This window comes from Oncorhynchus masou, chromosome 23 (assembly GCF_036934945.1).
Source record: "Oncorhynchus masou masou isolate Uvic2021 chromosome 23, UVic_Omas_1.1, whole genome shotgun sequence".
In the NCBI taxonomy this organism is placed as follows: Eukaryota; Metazoa; Chordata; class Actinopteri; order Salmoniformes; family Salmonidae; genus Oncorhynchus; species Oncorhynchus masou.
Window position 1 is genome coordinate 6,473,212 of NC_088234.1, and position 22,500 is coordinate 6,495,711.

Below are 22,500 nucleotides of genomic sequence, written 5' to 3' on the forward strand. Positions count from 1 at the left end.
TGGTCCACAGTAGCAGATCAGAGACATGGTCCACAGTAACAGATCAGAGACATGGTCCACAGTAACAGATCAGAGACATGGTCCACAGTAACAGATCAGAGACATGGTCCACAGTAACAGATCAGAGACATGGTCCACAGTAACAGATCAGAGACATGGTCCACAGTAACACCGTAACAGATCAGAGACATGGTCCACAGTAACAGATCAGAGACATGGTCCACCGTAACAGATCAGAGACATGGTCCACAGTAACATATCAGAGACATGGTCCACAGTAATAGATCAGAGACATGGTCCACAGTAACAGATCAGAGAAATGGTCCACAGTAACAGATCAGAGACATGGTCCACAGTAACAGATCAGAGACATGGTCCACAGTAACAGATCAGAGAAATGGTCCACAGTAACAGATCAGAGACATGGTCCACAGTAACAGATCAGAGACATGGTCCACAGTAACACCGTAACAGATCAGAGACATGGTCCACAGTAACAGATCAGAGACATGGTCCACAGTAACACCGTAACAGATCAGAGACATGGTCCACAGTAACAGATCAGAGACATGGTCCACAGTAGCAGATCAGAGACATGGTCCACAGTAACAGATCAGAGACATGGTCCACAGTAACAGATCAGAGACATGGTCCACAGTAGCAGATCAGAGACATGGTCCACAGTAACAGATCAGAGACATGGTCCACAGTAACAGATCAGAGACATGGTCCACAGTAACAGATCAGAGACATGGTCCACAGTAACAGATCAGAGACATGGTCCACAGTAACAGATCAGAGAAATGGTCCACAGTAACAGATCAGAGACATGGTCCACAGTAACAGATCAGAGACATGGTCCACAGTAACAGATCAGAGACATGGTCCACAGTAACACAGTAACAGATCAGAGACATGGTCCACAGTAGCAGATCAGAGACATGGTCCACAGTAACAGATCAGAGAGATGGTCCACAGTAACAGATCAGAGACATGGTCCACAGTAGCAGATCAGAGACATGGTCCACAGTAACAGATCAGAGACTTGGTCCACAGTAACAGATCAGAGACTTGGTCCACAGTAACAGATCAGAGACATGGTCCACAGTAACAGATCAGAGACATGGTCCACAGAAACACAGTAACAGATCAGAGACATGGTCCACAGTAACAGATCAGAGACATGGTCCACAGTAACAGATCAGAGACATGGTCCACAGTAACAGATCAGAGACATGGTCCACAGTAACAGATCAGAGACATGGTCCACAGTAACAGATCAGAGACATGGTCCACATAAACACAGTAACAGATCAGAGACATGGTCCACAGTAACACAATAACAGATCAGAGACATGGTCCACAGTAACAGATCAGAGACATGGTCCACAGTAACAGATCAGAGACATGGTCCACAGTAACAGATCAGAGACATGGTCCACAGTAACACAGTTGCAGATCAGAGACATGGTCCACAGTAACAGATCAGAGACATGGTCAACAGTAACAGATCAGAGACATGGTCCACAGTAACAGATCAGAGACATGGTCCACAGTAACAGATCAGAGACATGGTCCACAGTAACAGATCAGAGACATGGTCCACAGTAACACAGTAACAGATCAGAGACATGGTCCACAGTAGCAGATCAGAGACATGGTCCACAGTAACAGATCAGAGACATGGTCCACAGTAACACCGTAACAGATCAGAGACATGGTCCACCGTAACAGATCAGAGACATGGTCCACAGTAGCAGATCAGAGACATGGTCCACAGTAGCAGATCAGAGACATGGTCCACAGTAACAGATCAGAGACATGGTCCACAGTAGCAGGTCAGAGACATGGTCCACAGTAACACCGTAACAGATCAGAGAAATGGTCCACAGTAGCAGATCAGAGACATGGTCCACAGTAACAGATCAGAGACATGGTCCACAGTAACAGATCAGAGACATGGTCCACAGTAACACAATAACAGATCAGAGACATGGTCCACAGTAACACAGTAACAGATCAGAGACATGGTCCACAGTAACAGATCAGAGACATGGTCCACAGTAGCAGATCAGAGACATGGTCCACAGTAGCAGATCAGAGACATGGTCCACAGTAACAGATCAGAGACATGGTCCACAGTAACAGATCAGAGACATGGTCCACAGTAACAGATCAGAGACATGGTCCACAGTAACAGATCAGAGACATGGTCCACAGTAACACAGTTGCAGATCAGAGACATGGTCCACAGTAACAGATCAGAGACATGGTCCACAGTAACAGATCAGAGACATGGTCCACAGTAACAGATCAGAGACATGGTCCACAGTAACAGATCAGAGACATGGTCCACAGTAACAGATCAGAGACATGGTCCACAGTAACACAGTAACAGATCAGAGACATGGTCCACAGTAACAGATCAGAGACATGGTCCACAGTAACAGATCAGAGACATGGTCCACAGTAACACAGTTGCAGATCAGAGACATGGTCCACAGTAACAGATCAGAGACATGGTCCACAGTAACAGATCAGAGACATGGTCCACAGTAACAGATCAGAGACATGGTCCACAGTAACAGATCAGAGACATGGTCCACAGTAACACCGTAACAGATCAGAGACATGGTCCACCGTAACAGATCAGAGACATGGTCCACAGTAGCAGATCAGAGACATGGTCCACAGTAGCAGATCAGAGACATGGTCCACAGTAACAGATCAGAGACATGGTCCACAGTAGCAGATCAGAGACATGGTCCATAGTAACACCGTAACAGATCAGAGAAATGGTCCACAGTAGCAGATCAGAGACATGGTCCACAGTAACAGATCAGAGACATGGTCCACAGTAACAGATCAGAGACATGGTCCACAGTAACAGATCAGAGACATGGTCCACAGTAACACAGTAACAGATCAGAGACATGGTCCACAGTAACAGATCAGAGACATGGTCCACAGTAACAGATCAGAGACATGGTCCACAGTAACAGATCAGAGACATGGTCCACAGTAACAGATCAGAGACATGGTCCACAGTAACAGATCAGAGACATGGTCCACAGTAACACAGTAACAGATCAGAGACATGGTCCACAGTAGCAGATCAGAGACATGGTCCACAGTAACAGATCAGAGACATGGTCCACAGTAGCAGATCAGAGACATGGTCCACAGTAACAGATCAGAGACTTGGTCCACAGTAACAGATCAGAGACATGGTCCACAGTAGCAGATCAGAGACATGGTCCACAGTAACAGATCAGAGACATGGTCAACAGTAGCAGATCAGAGACATGGTCCACAGTAGCAGATCAGAGACATGGTCCACAGTAACAGATCAGAGACATGGTCCACAGTAACAGATCAGAGACATGGTCCACAGTAACAGATCAGAGACATGGTCCACAGTAACACAGTAACAGATCAGAGACATGGTCCACAGTAGCAGATCAGAGACATGGTCCACAGTAACAGATCAGAGACATGGTCCACAGTAGCAGATCAGAGACATGGTCCACAGTAGCAGATCAGAGACATGGTCCACAGTAGCAGATCAGAGACATGGTCCACAGTAACACAGTAGCAGATCAGAGACATGGTCCACAGTAACACAGTAACAGATCAGAGACATGGTCCACAGTAACAGATCAGAGACATGGTCCACAGTAACAGATCAGAGACATGGTCCACAGTAACAGATCAGAGACATGGTCCACAGTAGCAGATCAGAGACATGGTCCACAGTAACAGATCAGAGACATGGTCCACAGTAACAGATCAGAGACATGGTCCACAGTAGCAGATCAGAGACATGGTCCACAGTAACACAGTAACAGATCAGAGACATGGTCCACAGTAACAGATCAGAGACATGGTCCACAGTAACAGATCAGAGACATGGTCCACAGTAACAGATCAGAGACATGGTCCACAGTAACACAGTAGCAGATCAGAGACATGGTCAACAGTAACAGATCAGAGACATGGTCCACAGTAACAGATCACAGACATGGTCCATAGTAACAGATCAGAGACATGGTCCACAGAAACACAGTAACAGATCAGAGACATGGTCCACAGTAGCAGATCAGAGACATTGTCCACAGTAGCAGATCAGAGACATGGTCCACAGTAACACAGTAACAGATCAGAGACATGGTCCACAGTAACAAAGTAGCAGATCAGAGACATTGTCCACAGTAGCAGATCAGAGACATGGTCCACAGTAGCAGATCAGAGACATGGTCCACAGAAACACAGTAACAGATCAGAGACATGGTCCACAGTAACACAGTAGCAGATCAGAGACATGGTCCACAGTAACAGATCAGAGACATGGTCCACAGTAGCAGATCAGAGACATGGTCCACAGTAACAGATCAGAGACATGGTCCACAGTAGCAGATCAGAGACATGGTCCACAGTAACAGATCAGAGACATGGTCCACAGTAACACAGTAGCAGATCAGAGACATGGTTCACAGTAACACAGTAACAGATCAGAGACATGGTCCACAGTAACAGATCAGAGACATGGTCCACAGTAACAGATCAGAGACATGGTCCACAGTAACAGATCAGAGACATGGTCCACAGTAACAGATCAGAGACATGGTCCACAGTAACAGATCAGAGACATGGTCCACAGTAACACAGTAACAGATCAGAGACATGGTCCACAGTAGCAGATCAGAGACATGGTCCACAGTAACAGATCAGAGACATTGTCCACAGTAGCAGATCAGAGACATGGTCCACAGTAGCAGATCAGAGACATGGTCCACAGTAGCAGATCAGAGACATGGTCCACAGTAACACAGTAGCAGATCAGAGACATGGTCCACAGTAACAGATCAGAGACATGGTCCACAGTAACACAGTAACAGATCAGAGACATTGTCCACAGTAACACAGTAACAGATCAGAGACATGGTCCACAGTAACACCGTAACAGATCAGAGACATGGTCCACAGTAACAGATCAGAGACATGGTCCACAGTAACAGATCAGAGACATGGTCCACAGTAACAGATCAGAGACATGGTCCACAGTAGCAGATCAGAGACATGGTCCACAGTAACAGATCAGAGACATGGTCCACAGTAACAGATCAGAGACATGGTCCACAGTAGCAGATCAGAGACATGGTCCACAGTAACAGATCAGAGACATGGTCCACAGTAACAGATCAGAGACATGGTCCACAGTAACACAGTAGCAGATCAGAGACATGGTCAACAGTAACAGATCAGAGACATGGTCCACAGTAACAGATCACAGACATGGTCCATAGTAACAGATCAGAGACATGGTCCACAGAAACACAGTAACAGATCAGAGACATGGTCCACAGTAGCAGATCAGAGACATTGTCCACAGTAGCAGATCAGAGACATGGTCCACAGTAACACAGTAACAGATCAGAGACATGGTCCACAGTAACAAAGTAACAGATCAGAGACATGGTCCACAGTAGCAGATCAGAGACATGGTCCACAGAAACACAGTAACAGATCAGAGACATGGTCCACAGTAACACAGTAGCAGATCAGAGACATGGTCCACAGTAACACATTAACAGATCAGAGACATGGTCCACATAAACACAGTAACAGATCAGAGACATGGTCCACAGTAACACAGTAGCAGATCAGAGACATGGTCCACAGTAACAGATCAGAGACATGGTCCACAGTAACACAGTAGCAGATCAGAGACATGGTCCACAGTAACACAGTAACAGATCAGAGACATGGTCCACAGTAACAGATCAGAGACATGGTCCACAGTAACAGATCAGAGACATGGTCCACAGTAACAGATCAGAGACATGGTCCACAGTAGCAGATCAGAGACATGGTCCACAGTAACAGATCAGAGACATGGTCCACAGTAACACAGTAACAGATCAGAGACATGGTCCACAGTAGCAGATCAGAGACATGGTCCACAGTAACAGATCAGAGACATTGTCCACAGTAGCAGATCAGAGACATGGTCCACAGTAGCAGATCAGAGACATGGTCCACAGTAGCAGATCAGAGACATGGTCCACAGTAACACAGTAGCAGATCAGAGACATGGTCCACAGTAACAGATCAGAGACATGGTCCACAGTAACAGATCAGAGACATGGTCCACAGTAACAGATCAGAGACATGGTCCACAGTAGCAGATCAGAGACATGGTCCACAGTAACAGATCAGAGACATGGTCCACAGTAACACAGTAACAGATCAGAGACATGGTCCACAGTAGCAGATCAGAGACATGGTCCACAGTAACAGATCAGAGACATTGTCCACAGTAGCAGATCAGAGACATGGTCCACAGTAGCAGATCAGAGACATGGTCCACAGTAGCAGATCAGAGACATGGTCCACAGTAACACAGTAGCAGATCAGAGACATGGTCCACAGTAACAGATCAGAGACATGGTCCACAGTAACACAGTAACAGATCAGAGACATTGTCCACAGTAACACAGTAACAGATCAGAGACATGGTCCACAGTAACACCGTAACAGATCAGAGACATGGTCCACAGTAACAGATCAGAGACATGGTCCACAGTAGCAGATCAGAGACATGGTCCACAGTAACAGATCAGAGACATGGTCCACAGTAACAGATCAGAGACATGGTCCACAGTAGCAGATCAGAGACATGGTCCACAGTAACACAGTAACAGATCAGAGACATGGTCCACAGTAACAGATCAGAGACATGGTCCACAGTAACAGATCAGAGACATGGTCCACAGTAACAGATCAGAGACATGGTCCACAGTAACACAGTAGCAGATCAGAGACATGGTCAACAGTAACAGATCAGAGACATGGTCAACAGTAACAGATCAGAGACATGGTCCACAGTAACAGATCACAGACATGGTCCATAGTAACAGATCAGAGACATGGTCCACAGAAACACAGTAACAGATCAGAGACATGGTCCACAGTAGCAGATCAGAGACATTGTCCACAGTAGCAGATCAGAGACATGGTCCACAGTAACACAGTAACAGATCAGAGACATGGTCCACAGTAACAAAGTAACAGATCAGAGACATGGTCCACAGTAACAGATCAGAGACATGGTCCACAGTAGCAGATCAGAGACATGGTCCACAGAAACACAGTAACAGATCAGAGACATGGTCCACAGTAACACAGTAGCAGATCAGAGACATGGTCCACAGTAACAGATCAGAGACATGGTCCACAGTAACAGAGTAGCAGATCAGAGACATGGTCCACAGTAACAGATCAGAGACATGGTCCACAGTAACAGATCAGAGACATGGTCCACAGTAACAGATCAGAGACATGGTCCACACAGCAGATCAGAGACATGGTCCACAGTAGCAGATCAGAGACATGGTCCACAGTAGCAGATCAGAGACATGGTCCACAGTAACAGAGTAGCAGATCAGAGACATGGTCCACAGTAACAGATCAGAGACATGGTCCACAGTAACAGATCAGAGACATGGTCCACAGTAACAGATCAGAGACATGGTCCACAGTAGCAGATCAGAGACATGGTCCACAGTAGCAGATCAGAGACATGGTCCACAGTAGCAGATCAGAGACATGGTCCACAGTAACAGATCAGAGACATGGTCCACAGTAGCAGATCAGAGACATGGTCCACAGTAACAGATCAGAGACATGGTCCACAGTAGCAGATCAGAGACATGGTCCACAGTAGCAGATCAGAGACATGGTCCACAGTAACAGATCAGAGACATGGTCCACAGTAACAGATCAGAGACATGGTCCACAGTAACAGATCAGAGACATGGTCCACAGTAACAGATCAGAGACATGGTCCACAGTAGCAGATCAGAGACATGGTCCACAGTAGCAGATCAGAGACATGGTCCACAGTAGCAGATCAGAGACATGGTCCACAGTAACAGATCAGAGACATGGTCCACAGTAGCAGATCAGAGACATGGTCCACAGTAACAGATCAGAGACATGGTCCACAGTAACAGATCAGAGACATGGTCCACAGTAACACAGTAACAGATCAGAGACATGGTCCAGAGTAACAGATCAGAGACATGGTCCACAGTAACAGATCAGAGACATGGTCCACAGTAACAGATCAGAGACATGGTCCACAGTAGCAGATCAGAGACATGGTCCACAGTAACAGATCAGAGACATGGTCCACAGTAGCAGATCAGAGACATGGTCCACAGTAACAGATCAGAGACATGGTCCACAGTAACAGATCAGAGACATGGTCCACAGTAGCAGATCAGAGACATGGTCCACAGTAACAGATCAGAGACATGGTCCACAGTAGCAGATCAGAGACATGGTCCACAGAAACACAGTAACAGATCAGAGACATGGTCCACAGTAACACAGTAGCAGATCAGAGACATGGTCCACAGTAACACATTAACAGATCAGAGACATGGTCCACAGTAACACAGTAGCAGATCAGAGACATGGTCCACAGTAACAGATCAGAGACATGGTCCACAGTAACAGAGTAGCAGATCAGAGACATGGTCCACAGTAACAGATCAGAGACATGGTCCACAGTAACAGATCAGAGACATGGTCCACAGTAACAGATCAGAGACATGGTCCACAGTAGCAGATCAGAGACATGGTCCACAGTAGCAGATCAGAGACATGGTCCACAGTAGCAGATCAGAGACATGGTCCACAGTAACAGATCAGAGACATGGTCCACAGTAGCAGATCAGAGACATGGTCCACAGTAACAGATCAGAGACATGGTCCACAGTAGCAGATCAGAGACATGGTCCACAGTAACAGATCAGAGACATGGTCCACAGTAACAGATCAGAGACATGGTCCACAGTAACAGATCAGAGACATGGTCCACAGTAGCAGATCAGAGACATGGTCCACAGTAGCAGATCAGAGACATGGTCCACAGTAGCAGATCAGAGACATGGTCCACAGTAGCAGATCAGAGACATGGTCCACAGTAGCAGATCAGAGACATGGTCCACAGTAGCAGATCAGAGACATGGTCCACAGTAGCAGATCAGAGACATGGTCCACAGTAGCAGATCAGAGACATGGTCCACAGTAACAGATCAGAGACATGGTCCACAGTAACAGATCAGAGACATGGTCCACAGTAACACAGTAACAGATCAGAGACATGGTCCACAGTAACAGATCAGAGACATGGTCCACAGTAACAGATCAGAGTCATGGTCCACAGTAACAGATCAGAGACATGGTCCACAGTAGCAGATCAGAGACATGGTCCACAGTAACAGATCAGAGACATGGTCCACAGTAGCAGATCAGAGACATGGTCCACAGTAACAGATCAGAGACATGGTCCACAGTAACAGATCAGAGACATGGTCCACAGTAGCAGATCAGAGACATGGTCCACAGTAACAGATCAGAGACATGGTCCACATTAGCAGATCAGAGACATGGTCCACAGTAACACCGTAACAGATCAGAGACGTGGTCCACAGTAACAGATCAGAGACATGGTCCACAGTAACACAGTAACAGATCAGAGACATGGTCCACAGTAACACAGTAACAGATCAGAGACATGGTCCACAGTAACAGATCAGAGACATTGTCCACAGTAGCAGATCAGAGACATGGTCCACAGTATCAGATCAGAGACATGGTCCACAGTAACACAGTAACAGATCAGAGACATGGTCCACAGTAACACAGTAAAAGATCAGAGACATGGTCCACAGTAACAGATCAGAGACATGGTCCACAGTAACAGATCAGAGACATGGTCCACAGTAACAGATCAGAGACATGGTCCACAGTAGCAGATCAGAGACATGGTCCACAGTAACAGATCAGAGACATGGTCCACAGTAACACAGTAGCAGATCAGAGACATGGTCCACAGTAACAGATCAGAGACATGGTCCACAGTAACAGATCAGAGACATGGTCTACAGTAACAGATCAGAGACTTGGTCCACAGTAACAGATCAGAGACATGGTCCACAGTAACAGATCAGAGACTTGGTCCACAGTAACAGATCAGAGACATGGTCCACAGTAACAGATCAGAGACATGGCCCACAGTAACACAGTAACAGATCAGAGACATGGTCCACAGTAACAGATCAGAGACATGGTCCACAGTAACACAGTAGCAGATCAGAGACATGGTCCACAGTAGCAGATCAGAGACATGGTCCACAGAAACACAGTAACAGATCAGAGACATGGTCCACAGTAACAGATCAGAGACATGGTCCACAGTAACACAGTAACAGATCAGAGACATTGTCCACAGTAACACAGTAACAGATCAGAGACATGGTCCACAGTAACACCGTAACAGATCAGAGACATGGTCCACAGTAACAGATCAGAGACATGGTCCACAGTAACAGATCAGAGACATGGTCCACAGTAACAGATCAGAGACATGGTCCACAGTAGCAGATCAGAGACATGGTCCACAGTAACAGATCAGAGACATGGTCCACAGTAACAGATCAGAGACATGGTCCACAGTAGCAGATCAGAGACATGGTCCACAGTAACACAGTAACAGATCAGAGACATGGTCCACAGTAACAGATCAGAGACATGGTCCACAGTAACAGATCAGAGACATGGTCCACAGTAACAGATCAGAGACATGGTCCACAGTAACAGATCAGAGACATGGTCCACAGTAACAGATCAGAGACAGTAACAGATCAGAGACATGGTCCACAGTAACAGATCAGAGACATGGTCCACAGTAACAGATCAGAGACATGGTCCATAGTAACAGATCAGAGACATGGTCCACAGAAACACAGTAACAGATCAGAGACATGGTCCACAGTAGCAGATCAGAGACATGGTCCACAGAAACACAGTAACAGATCAGAGACATGGTCCACAGTAGCAGATCAGAGACATGGTCCACAGTAACACAGATCAGAGACATGGTCCACAGTAGTAACAGATCAGAGACATGGTCCACAGTAACAGATCAGAGACATGGTCCACAGAAACACAGTAACAGATCAGAGACATGGTCCACAGTAACACAGTAACAGATCAGAGACATGGTCCACAGTAGTAACAGATCAGAGACATGGTCCACAGAAACACAGTAACAGATCAGAGACATGGTCCACAGAAACACAGTAACAGATCAGAGACATGGTCCACAGTAACACAGTAGCAGATCAGAGACATGGTCCACAGTAACAGATCAGAGACATGGTCCACAGTAACACAGTACAGATCAGAGACATGGTCCACAGTAACAGATCAGAGACATGGTCCACAGTAACAGATCAGAGACATGGTCCACAGTAACAGATCAGAGACATGGTCCACAGTAACAGATCAGAGACATGGTCCACAGTAACAGATCAGAGACATGGTCCACAGTAACAGATCAGAGACATGGTCCACAGTACAGATCAGAGACATGGTCCACAGTAGCAGATCAGAGACATGGTCCACAGTAACAGATCAGAGACATGGTCCACAGTAACAGATCAGAGACATGGTCCACAGTAACAGATCAGAGACATGGTCCACAGTAACAGATCAGAGACATGGTCCACAGTAGCAGATCAGAGACATGGTCCACAGTAGATCAGAGATAGCAGATCAGAGACATGGTCCACAGTAACAGATCAGAGACATGGTCCACAGTAACAGATCAGAGACATGGTCCACAGTAACAGATCAGAGACATGGTCCACAGTAGCAGATCAGAGACATGGTCCACAGTAGCAGATCAGAGACATGGTCCACAGTAGCAGATCAGAGACATGGTCCACAGTAACAGATCAGAGACATGGTCCCACAGTAACAGATCAGAGACATGGTCCACAGTAACATGGTCCACAGTAACAGATCAGACATGGTCCACAGTAACAGATCAGAGACATGGTCCACAGTAACAGATCAGAGACATGGTCCACAGTAACAGACATGGTCAGAGACATGGTCCACAGTAACAGATCAGAGACATGGTCCACAGTAACAGATCAGAGACATGGTCCACAGTAACAGATCAGAGACATGGTCCACAGTAACAGATCAGAGACATGGTCCACAGTAACAGATCAGAGACATGGTCCACAGTAGCAGATCAGAGACATGGTCCACAGTAACAGATCAGAGACATGGTCCACAGTAACAGATCAGAGACATGGTCCACAGTAACAGATCAGAGACATGGTCCACAGTAACAGATCAGAGACATGGTCCACAGTAAGCAGATCAGAGACATGGTCCACAGTAACAGATCAGAGACAACACAGTAACAGATCAGAGACATGGTCCACAGTAACAGATCAGAGACATGGTCCACAGTAACAGATCAGAGACATGGTCCACAGTAACAGATCAGAGACATGGTCCACAGTAACAGATCAGAGACATGGTCCACAGTAGCAGATCAGAGACATGGTCCACAGTAACAGATCAGAGACATGGTCCACAGTAACAGATCAGAGACATGGTCCACAGTAACAGATCAGAGACATGGTCCACAGTAACAGATCAGAGACATGGTCCACAGTAACAGATCAGAGACATGGTCCACAGTAACAGATCAGAGACATGGTCCACAGTAACAGATCAGAGACATGGTCCACAGTAACAGATCAGAGACATGGTCCACAGTAACAGATCAGAGACATGGTCCACAGTAACAGATCAGAGACATGGTCCACAGTAACAGATCAGAGACATGGTCCACACAGATCAGAGACATGGTCCACAGTAACAGATCAGAGACATGGTCCACAGTAACAGATCAGAGACATGGTCCACAGTACACAGATCAGAGACATGGTCCACAGTAACAGATCAGAGACATGGTCCACAGTAACAGATCAGAGACATGGTCCACAGTAAGTAACAGATCAGAGACATGGTCCACAGTAACAGATCAGAGACATGGTCCACAGTAGCAGATCAGAGACAGTCCACACAGATCAGAGACATGGTCCACAGTAACACAGTAACAGATCAGAGACATGGTCCACAGTAACAGATCAGAGACATGGTCCACAGTAACAGACAGAGACATGGTCCACAGTAACAGATCAGAGACATGGTCCACAGTAACAGATCAGAGACATGGTCCACAGTAACAGATCAGAGACATGGTCCACAGTAACAGATCAGAGACATGGTCCACAGTAACAGATCAGAGACATGGTCCACAGTAACAGATCAGAGACATGGTCCACAGTAACAGTCCACAGTAACAGATCAGAGACATGGTCCACAGTAACAGATCAGAGACATGGGTAACCACAGAGACATGGTCCACAGTAACAGATCAGAGACATGGTCCACAGTAACAGATCAGAGACATGGTCCACAGTAACACAGTAACAGATCAGAGACATGGTCCACAGTAACAGATCAGAGACATGGTCCACAGTAACAGATCAGAGACATGGTCAGTAACACAGTAACAGATCAGAGACATGGTCCACAGTAACAGATCAGAGACATGGTCCACAGTAACAGATCAGAGACATGGTCCACAGTAACAGATCAGAGACATGGTCCACAGTAACAGATCAGAGACATGGTCCACAGTAACAGATCACAGTAACAGATCAGAGACATGGTCCACAGTAACAGATCAGAGACATGGTCCACAGTAACACACAGATCAGAGACATGGTCCACAGTAACAGATCAGAGACATGGTCCACAGTAACAGATCAGAGACATGGTCCACAGTAACAGATCAGAGACATGGTCCACAGTAACACAGTAACAGATCAGAGACATGGTCCACAGTAACAGATCAGAGACATGGTCCACAGTAACAGATCAGAGACATGGTCCATCAGAGACATGGTAACAGATCAGAGACATGGTCCACAGTAACAGATCAGAGACAGTAACAGATCAGAGACATGGTCCACAGTAACAGATCAGAGACATGGTCCACAGTAACAGATCAGAGACATGGTCCACAGTAACAGATCAGAGTAACAGATCAGAGACATGGTCCACAGTAGCAGATCAGAGACATGGTCACACAGATCAGAGACACACAGTAACAGATCAGAGACATGGTCCACAGTAACACAGTAACAGATCAGAGACATGGTCCACAGTAATCAGAGACATGGTCCACAGTAACAGATCAGAGACATGGTCCACAGTAGCAGATCAGAGACAGTAACAGATCAGAGACATGGTCCACAGTAACACAGTAGCAGATCAGAGACATGGTCCACAGTAACAGATCAGAGACATGGTCCACAGTAACAGAGTAGCAGATCAGAGACATGGTCCACAGTAACAGATCAGAGACATGGTCCACAGTAACAGATCAGAGACATGGTCCACAGTAACAGATCAGAGACATGGTCCACAGTAACAGATCAGAGACATGGTCCACAGTAACAGATCAGAGACATGGTCCACACAGATCAGAGACATGGTCCACAGTAACAGATCAGAGACATGGTCCACAGTAACACAGTAACAGATCAGAGACATGGTCCACAGTAACAGATCAGAGACATGGTCCACAGTAACAGATCAGAGACATGGTCAGATCAGACATGGTCCACAGTAACACAGTAACAGATCAGAGACATGGTCCACAGTAACAGTAGACAGATCACAGTAGCAGATCAGAGACATGGTCCACAGTAACAGATCAGAGACATGGTCCACAGTAACAGATCAGAGACATGGTCCACAGTAACAGATCAGAGACATGGTCCACAGTAACACAGTAACAGATCAGAGACATGGTCCACAGTAAGCAGATCAGAGACATGGTCCACAGTAACAGATCAGAGACATGGTCCACAGTAGCAGATCAGAGACATGGTCCACAGTAACAGATCAGAGACATGGTCCACACAGATCAGAGACATGGTCCACAGTAACAGATCAGAGACATGGTCCACAGTAACAGATCAGAGACATGGTCCACAGTAACAGATCAGAGACATGGTCCACAGTAACAGATCAGAGACATGGTCCACAGTAACAGATCAGAGACATGGTCCACAGTAACAGATCAGAGACATGGTCCACAGTAACAGATCAGAGACATGGTCCACAGTAACAGATCAGAGACATGGTCCACAGTACACAGATCAGAGACATGGTCCACAGTAACAGATCAGATCCACAGTAACAGATCAGAGACATGGTCCACAGTAACAGATCAGAGACATGGTCAGTAACAGATCAGAGACATGGTCCACAGTAACATCAGATCAGAGACATGGTCCACAGTAACACGTAACAGAGACATGGTCCACAGTAACAGATCAGAGACATGGTCCACAGTAACAGATCAGAGACATGGTCCAGATCAGTGGTCCACAGTAACAGATCAGAGACATGGTCCACAGTAACAGATCAGAGACATGGTCCACAGTAACAGATCAGAGACATGGTCCACAGTAACAGATCAGAGACATGGTCCACAGTAACAGATCAGAGACATGGTCCACAGTAACACAGTAACAGATCAGAGACATGGTCCACAGTAACAGATCAGAGACATGGTCCACAGTAACAGATCAGAGACATGGTCCACAGTAACAGATCAGAGACATGGTCCACAACAGATCAGAGACATGGTCCACAGTAACAGATCAGAGACATGGTCCACAGTAACAGATCAGAGACATGGTCCACAGTAACAGATCAGAGACATGGTCCACAGTAACAGATCAGAGACATGGTCCACAGTAACAGATCAGAGACATGGTCCACAGTAACAGATCAGAGACATGGTCCACAGTAACAGATCAGAGACATGGTCCACAGTAACAGATCAGAGACATGGTCCACAGTAACAGATCAGAGACATGGTCCACAGTAACAACACAGTCAGTAACAGATCAGAGACATGGTCCACAGTAGCAGATCAGAGACATGGTCCACAGTAGCAGATCAGAGACATGGTCCACAGTAACAGATCAGAGACATGGTCCACAGTAACAGATCAGAGACATGGTCCCACAGATCAGAGAACACAGTAACAGATCAGAGACATGGTCCACAGTAACAGATCAGAGACATGGTCCACAGTAACAGATCAGAGACATGGTCCACAGTAACAGATCAGAGACATGGTCCACAGTAACAGATCAGAGACATGGTCCACAGTACAGATCAGAGACATGGTCCACAGTCAGATCAGAGACATGGTCCACAGTAACAGATCAGAGACATGGTCCACAGTAACAGATCAGAGACATGGTCCACAGTAACAGATCAGAGACATGGTCCACAGTAACAGATCAGAGACATGGTCCACAGTAACAGATCAGAGACATGGTCCACAGTAACACAGTAACAGATCAGAGACATGGTCCACAGTAACAGATCAGAGACATGGTCCACAGTAACAGATCAGAGACATGGTCCACAGTAACACAGATCAGAGACATGGTCCACAGTAACAGATCAGAGACATGGTCCACAGTAGCAGATCAGAGACATGGTCCACAGTAACAGATAGTAACAGATCAGAGACATGGTCCACAGTAACAGATCAGAGACATGGTCCACAGTAACAGATCAGAGACATGGTCCACAGTAACAGATCAGAGACATGGTCCACACAGATCAGAACATGGTCCAGTAACAGATCAGAGACATGGTCCACAGTAACAGATCAGAGACATGGTCCAGTAACAGTAACACAGTAACAGATCAGAGACATGGTCCACAGTAACAGATCAGAGACATGGTCCACAGTAACAGATCAGAGACATGGTCCACAGTAACAGATCAGAGACATGGTCCACAGTAACAGATCAGAGACATGGTCCACAGTAACACAGTAACAGATCAGAGACATGGTCCACAGTAACAGATCAGAGACATGGTCCACAGTAACAGATCAGAGACATGGTCCACAGTAACAGATCAGAGACATGGTCCACAGTAACACAGTAACAGATCAGAGACATGGTCCACAGTAACAGATCAGAGACATGGTCCACAGTAGCAGATCAGAGACATGGTCCACAGTAACAGATCAGAGACATGGTCCACAGTAACACAGTAACAGATCAGAGACATGGTCCACAGTAACAGATCAGAGACATGGTCCACAGTAACACAGTAACAGATTAGAGACATGGTCCACAGTAACAGATCAGAGACATGGTCCACAGTAACAGATCAGAGACATGGTCCACAGTAACAGACCAGAGACATGGTCCACAGTAACACAGTAACAGACCAGAGACATGGTCCACAGTAACACTGTAACAGACCAGAGACATGGTCCACAGTAGCAGACCAGAGACATGGTCCACAGTAACAGACCAGAGTTATGGTCCACAGTAGCAGATCAGAGACATGGTCCACAGTAACAGATCAGAGACATGGTCCACAGTAACAGATCAGAGACATGGTCCACAGTAACAGATCAGAGACATGGTCCACAGTAACAGATCAGAGACATGGTCCACAGTAACAGATCAGAGACATGGTCCACAGTAACAGATCAGAGACATGGTCCACAGTAACAGATCAGAGACATGGTCCACAGTAACAGATCAGAGACATGGTCCACAGTAACACAGTAACAGATCAGAGACATGGTCCACAGTAACACAGTAACAGATCAGAGACATGGTCCACAGTAACAGATCAGAGACATGGTCCACAGTAGCAGATCAGAGACATGGTCCACAGTAACAGATCAGAGACATGGTCCACAGTAACAGATCAGAGACATGGTCCACAGTAACACAGTAACAGATCAGAGACATGGTCCACAGTAACAGATCAGAGACATGGTCCACAGTAACACAGTAACAGATCAGAGACATGGTCCACAGTAACAGATCAGAGACATGGTCCACAGTAACACAGTAGACATGGTCCACATCAGAGACATGGTCCACAGTAACAGATCAGAGACATGGTCCACAGTAACAGATCAGAGACATGGTCCACAGTAACAGATCAGAGACATGGTCCACAGTAACAGATCAGAGACATGGTCCACAGTAACAGATCAGAGACATGGTCCACAGTAACAGATCAGAGACATGGTCCACAGTAACAGATCAGAGACATGGTCCACAGTAACAGATCAGAGACATGGTCCACAGTAACAGATCAGAGACATGGTCCACAGTAACAGATCAGAGACATGGTCCACAGTAACAGATCAGAGACATGGTCCACAGTAACAGATCAGAGACATGGTCCACAGTAGCAGATCAGAGACATGGTCCACAGTAACAGATCAGAGACATGGTCCACAGTAACAGATCAGAGACATGGTCCACAGTAACACAGTAACAGATCAGAGACATGGTCCACAGTAACAGATCAGAGACATGGTCCACAGTAGCAGATCAGAGACATGGTCCACAGTAACAGATCAGAGACATGGTCCACAGTAACAGATCAGAGACATGGTCCACAGTAACACAGTAACAGATCAGAGACATGGTCCACAGTAACAGATCAGAGACATGGTCCACAGTAGCAGATCAGAGACATGGTCCACAGTAACAGATCAGAGACATGGTCCACAGTAACAGATCAGAGACATGGTCCACAGTAACAGATCAGAGACATGGTCCACAGTAACAGACCAGAGACATGGTCCACAGTAACAGATCAGATACATGGTCCACAGTAACACCGTAACAGATCAGAGACATGGTCCACAGTAACAGATCAGAGACATGGTCCACAGTAACAGATCAGAGACATGGTCCACAGTAACAGATCAGAGACATGGTCCACAGAAACACAGTAACAGATCAGAGACATGGTCCACAGTAACAGATCAGAGACATGGTCCACAGTAACAGATCAGAGACATGGTCCACAGTAACAGATCAGAGACATGGTCCACAGTAACAGATCAGAGACATGGTCCACATAAACACATTAACAGATCAGAGACATGGTCCACAGTAACACAATAACAGATCAGAGACATGGTCCACAGTAACAGATCAGAGACATGGTCCACAGAAACACAGTAACAGATCAGAGACATGGTCCACAGTAACAGATCAGAGACATGGTCCACAGTAGCAGATCAGAGACATGGTCCACAGTAACACAGTAACAGATCAGAGACATGGTCCACAGTAACAGATCAGAGACATGGTCCACAGTAACAGATCAGAGACATGGTCCACATTAACAGATCAGATACATGGTCCACAGTAACAGATCAGAGACATGGTCCACAGTAACAGATCAGAGACATGGTCCACAGTAACAGATCAGAGACATGGTCCACAGTAATAGATCAGAGACATGGTCCACAGTAACAGATCAGAGACATGGTCCACAGTAACAGATCAGATACATGGTCCACAGTAACAGATCAGAGACATGGTCCACAGTAACAGATCAGAGACATGGTCCACAGTAACAGATCAGAGACATGGTCCACATTAACAGATCAGATACATGGTCCACAGTAACAGATCAGAGACATGGTCCACAGTAACAGATCAGAGACATGGTCCACAGTAACAGATCAGAGACATGGTCCACAGTAATAGATCAGAGACATGGTCCACAGTAACACAGTAACAGATCAGAGACATGGTCCACAGTAACAGATCAGAGACATGGTCCACAGTAACAGATCAGAGACATGGACCACAGTAACAGATCAGAGACATGGTCCACAGTAACACAGTAGCAGATCAGAGACACGGTACACAGTAACAGATCAGAGACATGGTCCACATTAGCAGATCAGAGACATGGTCCACAGTAGCAGATCAGAGACATGGTCCACAGTAACAGATCAAAGACATGGTCCACAGTAACAGATCAGAGACATGGTCCACAGTAACAAATCAGAGACATGGTCCACAGTAACAGATCAGAGACATGGTCCACAGTAACAGATCAGAGACATGGTCCACAGTAGCAGATCAGAGACATGGTCCACAGTAGCAGATCAGAGACATGGTCCACAGTAACAGATCAGAGACATGGTCCACAGTAACAGATCAGAGACATGGTCCACAGAAACACAGTAACAGATCAGAGACATGGTCCACAGTAGCAGATCAGAGAAATGGTCCACAGTAACAGATCAGAGACATGGTCCACAGAAACAGATCAGAGACATGGTCCACAGTAACAGATCAGAGACATGGTCCACAGTAACAGATCAGAGACATGGTCCACAGTAACAGATCAGAGACATGGTCCACAGTAACAGATCAGAGACATGGTCCACATTAGCAGATCAGAGACATGGTCCACAGTAGCAGATCAGAGACATGGTCCACAGTAACAGATCAGAGACATGGTCCACAGTAACAGATCAGAGACATGGTCCACAGTAACAGATCAGAGACATGGTCCACAGTAACACAGTAACAGATCAGAGACATGGTCCACAGTAACAGATCAGAGACATGGTCCACAGTAACAGATCAGAGACATGGTCCACAGTAACAGATCAGAGACATGGTCCACAGTAACAGATCAGAGACATGGTCCACAGTAACACAGTAACATATCAGAGACATGGTCCACAGTAGCAGATCAGAGACATGGTCCACAGTAACACAGTAATAGATCAGAGACATGGTCCACAGTAGCAGATCAGAGACATGGTCCACAGAAACACAGTAAAAGATCAGAGACATGGTCCACAGTAACAGATCAGAGACATGGTCCACAGTAACAGATCAGAGACATGGTCCACAGTAACAGATCAGAGACATGGTCCACAGTAACAGATCAGAGACATGGTCCACAGTAGCAGATCAGAGACATGGTCCACAGTAACAGATCAGAGACATGGTCCACAGTAACAGATCAGAGACATGGTCCACAGTAACACAGTTGCAGATCAGAGACATGGTCCACAGTAACAGATCAGAGACATGGTCCACATTAACACAGTAGCAGATCAGAGACATGGTCCACAGTAACAGATCAGAGACATGGTCCACAGTAACAGATCAGAGACATGGTCCACAGTAACAGATCAGAGACATGGTCCACAGTAACAGACCAGAGACATCGTCCACAGTAACAGATCAGATACATGGTCCACAGTAACAGATCAGAGACATGGTCCACAGTAACAGATCAGAGACATGGTCCACAGTAACAGATCAGAGACATGGTCCACAGTAACAGATCAGAGACATGGTCCACAGTAACACAGTAACAGATCAGAGACATGGTCCACATTAGCAGATCAGAGACATGGTCCACAGTAACAGATCAGAGACATGGTCCACAGTAACAGATCAGAGACATGGTCCACAGTAACAAATCAGAGACATGGTCCACAGTAACAGATCAGAGACATGGTCCACAGTAACACAGTAACAGATCAGAGACATGGTCCACAGTAACAGATCAGAGACATGGTCCACAGTAACAGATCAGAGACATGGTCCACAGTAACAGTAACTGTCTATGACAGATGTTATGACCTCTTATGTAGCCAACTGTCTATGACAGATGTTATAACCTCTTATGTAGCCAACTGTCTATGACAGATGTTATAACCTCTTATGTATCCAACTCTCTATGACAGATGTTATAACCTCTTATGTAGCCAACTGTCTATGACAGATGTTATAACCTCTTATGTAGCCAACTGTCTATGACAGATGTTATAACCTCTTATGTAGCCAACTGTCTATGACAGATGTTATAACCTCTTATGTAGCCAACTGTCTATGACAGATGTTATAACCTCTTATGTAGCCAACTGTCTATGACAGATGTTATAACCTCTTATGTAGCCAACTGTCTATGACAGATGTTATAACCTCTTATGTAGCCAACTGTCTATGACAGATGTTATAACCTCTTATGTAGCCAACTGTCTATGACAGATGTTATAACCTCTTGTGTAGCCAACTGTCTATGACAGATGTTATAACCTCTTGTGTAGCCAACTGTCTATGACAGATGTTATAACCTCTTGTGTAGCCAACTGTCTATGACAGATGTTATAAACTCTTATGTAGCCAACTGTCTATGACAGATGTTATAACCTCTTATGTAGCCAACTGTCTATGACAGATGTTATAACCTCTTATGTAGCCAACTGTCTATGACAGATGTTATAACCTCTTATGTAGCCAACTGTCTATGACAGATGTTATAACCTCTTATGTAGCCAACTCTCTATGACAGATGTTATAACCTCTTATGTAGCCAACTGTCTATGACAGATGTTATAACCTCTTATGTAGCCAACTGTCTATGACAGATGTTATAACCTCTTATGTAGCCAACTGTCTATGACAGATGTTATAACCTCTTATGTAGCCAACTGTCTATGACAGATGTTATAACCTCTTATGTAGCCAACTGTCTATGACAGATGTTATAACCTCTTATGTAGCCAACTGTCTATGACAGATGTTATAACCTCTTATGTAGCTGATTATCCCCAGATCTTGTCATAAGGATATTTTTATGTGGTCATGACATGTTTATAAATGTTATTAAGACCTATGCTTCCTCTATTCCAGGTTGTTTGAGCTGTCCTGC

The 22,500-nt window shown here is 45.8% G+C and overlaps 1 protein-coding gene across 1 annotated transcript in view; it reads left to right on the forward strand.

Moving 5' to 3' along the window:
* The window catches only part of dysf (dysferlin, limb girdle muscular dystrophy 2B (autosomal recessive)), a 272,132-nt gene that overhangs the window by 226,197 nt on the left and 23,435 nt on the right, over nt 1-22,500 (forward strand).